The sequence below is a fragment of the Cyprinodon variegatus genome, unplaced genomic scaffold (genome assembly GCF_000732505.1).
Source record: "Cyprinodon variegatus isolate N-32 unplaced genomic scaffold, C_variegatus-1.0 Scaffold157, whole genome shotgun sequence".
In the NCBI taxonomy this organism is placed as follows: Eukaryota; Metazoa; Chordata; class Actinopteri; order Cyprinodontiformes; family Cyprinodontidae; genus Cyprinodon; species Cyprinodon variegatus.
In genome coordinates this window covers 742,965-745,446 of record NW_015150610.1, presented here as the reverse complement: position 1 = coordinate 745,446, position 2,482 = coordinate 742,965, and the positions used below count along the sequence as shown (strand labels likewise).

The 2,482-nt window shown below is 41.0% G+C and overlaps 1 protein-coding gene across 5 annotated transcripts in view; it reads right to left on the bottom strand.

Annotated features, from left to right (window-relative positions):
- ldb1 (LIM domain binding 1) overlaps positions 1-2,482 on the bottom strand; it is a 31,228-nt gene that overhangs the window by 10,532 nt on the left and 18,214 nt on the right. Inside the window, exon 1 of one of the 5 annotated variants that reach the window (XM_015377674.1) lies at positions 837-1,138. The exons of the other annotated variants lie outside the window; for them this stretch is intronic. The gene's annotated coding sequence lies outside the window, so the exon portion shown is untranslated. Of the gene's footprint in view, positions 1-836; positions 1,139-2,482 lie in introns of those variants that run through there. 5 annotated transcript variants of the gene reach the window in all.

Sequence of the window (2,482 nt, the reverse complement as noted above, 5' to 3'; positions counted from 1 at the left end):
AGTCCTGCAGGAGCTGTTCACACAAAAAAAGAAACCTTAGGGTCATTTACCCCAATCCCCAAAACTCCTTTACTGTAAATACACTGGCTTTACATCTGGCCTATACACCCCCATCATTAATATTAGACCCCATTCCTAGATGTACAAACTACAGTAGTAACAAAAAACACTTTAAATCACTTCAAATTGTGCTAAGTAGTTATAATTAAGCTGTTTGACAAATACAGAATTTGAGTGAAATGTTAAAGTCAAAACAATGTAGAAAAAAATTAATGACAAACATTTCTTACACATTAACCAATAAAACAATGAAGGAAATCTCAAAATAAAGATTGTGATAAAGTACTTTTAAATAAGTCTAGCCTTCAAACCCCCTTAAAGAACTGCTGAGGCCATTCAGCTCTCAGGTTAACCCCACATAAGAAGATCTTGGTGTCATTCAGTCCGCCCAAACTCCTTTACTGCAAACAATGGAGCTGCATCCAGAGGATGGCCCTCAGCCAATAAAACATCAATAAGCAAACACTCCTCAGCATACTTCCACAGTAGGTCAAAGGAGTCACGTTATAGCTCTGTAATAAATAATGCACCGTATTCATTTAACAGTGACAGCATCCAGCTTACCTGTAGGAACCAGGCGTTAACTAATAACTACTGGGCCGTCCTCATTAACGACAGCCGTTAACAGAAAGGATGCCATTGCTAAGCTATTAACCTACTAGCTAAATGACCACGGTTCGCCTTTCACTTCACACAGCCAAAAACAGCGCCCCGTTTCCGTGCGTTATTATCCCCCTACATTACAGCTGTAAAGCTATGGGTTAAAGTTTTGTTACCTGCAGAGAAATGTTCGGTATGTCGTCGTTCAGAGCGCCTCTGCTCGGTCTTTCTTAGCAGCTAGCCTCGCTGCTAGCCGGAGCGGCTGGACGGAAAAAGCTCCAGCGTTTTCACTCTCAAGGTCCAAAAAAGGGCGCTTATGTGACAGAAAATAAGGATAAAATACCTAGACCGGTTTCAGTCGTCCTGCGGTGACGCAAAATCTGTGTTTTAACATCTATTTGCTGAAGGGGGGAGCTTGATAGCTATGCTTGTGTTACTACAGGACCCCTTTGTTCCTGCAGCCGAACGGAGATGCGAGCGAACCGAAGCCCCGCCCCCTTCAGGCTCCCCCGCCCATGTCGTATAAAATCCCCCCCTCCTCCTCTCTGGGGCCCTCAATTTGTTTTGTCTGGATCTCATCTGTGCACCAATGGCCCCCAGCATGGAACAAGGTGGGTTCCCATTGAGAGAAACAACCGTTATCCAACAACACGATTTATCTTATGTTAAAAAAGGGGGGAAAAGGGAATTTACTCAAAAAGACTTCTCAACCTAGTTAAAAAATCTTTAATCTGATCAAATAAAGAATATTTTGAAATTCAGATTCAGAATTCTTCCCCTTCCAATGGCAATATTTGTCCAGTTTAGCTCACAAAATGTTCTCTAAATCTATTTTGTTGGCACTGTGTGACCCTGGAGCTATGAAATCCCTCTACTTTTTATGCATTGTTGTCCCTGATTAAAAAAAATGATAATAATAAAAAATAACTAAAGACCCAATACATGCTTGAGGGACTATGTTTCTCGGCTGGCCAGGGAACGCCTTGGGATTCCCCCGGAGGAGCTGGCCCAAGTTGTTCGGGAGAAGAAATGTCTGGGCCTCCTTACTGACGCCGCTACCACAGTGACCCGACCCCGGATAAGCAAAAAAGAAGGACGGATGGAAAAAGAAACGATAGTATCATCTGTAACAGTTACCTTGGCAATAAGACCTGTCTCTAAATCATTTCCAGCTCATAATTGAACTCACTTGGATAAAAAAAAGTGGTACTTTTTGAAGAAGTATAACCCCAGATCATGATGCTGCCACGACCATGTTACACTGGGGATAATACGTCCTTTTAATGTGTTGATTTTTCTGCCAAACTTATCTTTTGAAATTGTGCAAAATTCAGCCCTGTTGTTTAGTTTGAATAAGATGAGATTACAGGAGATCGTTGTCACATGTACACAAACTGTCATTGTAAGAAATTCCCCCAGCTCCTTCAGTTTAACAGGCTACTACAGCCTTCCTGACCTGATTTTCTCTGACTTCCCTATTTCTGCAGTTGGTAATGGCAATAATGTTATTCTGTTAATTTGTCATTTTGTTATTCCTGTCATTACTGATACCTATCAACGATGATGATTCTTTCCAACTTCTCTGTAAACACTGGCTTTAGTCAAAGGATGAAAACCTTAAACATCCTCATAAGCTTCCTCCAACACCTGAGCTTTATTTTTCATCAGATTTGTAACAATTTAAAAAAGGATTGAATGCAATTTGACATGGTGCCAAAACTATATTAAAAAGTGATCATTCATGTAGTTAGTTTTGTTTTCCCTGTAATAAACATGTCAAAAGGGCGACAGTGGCGTTGGATGTAGGAGTTTGCCCTGAAAT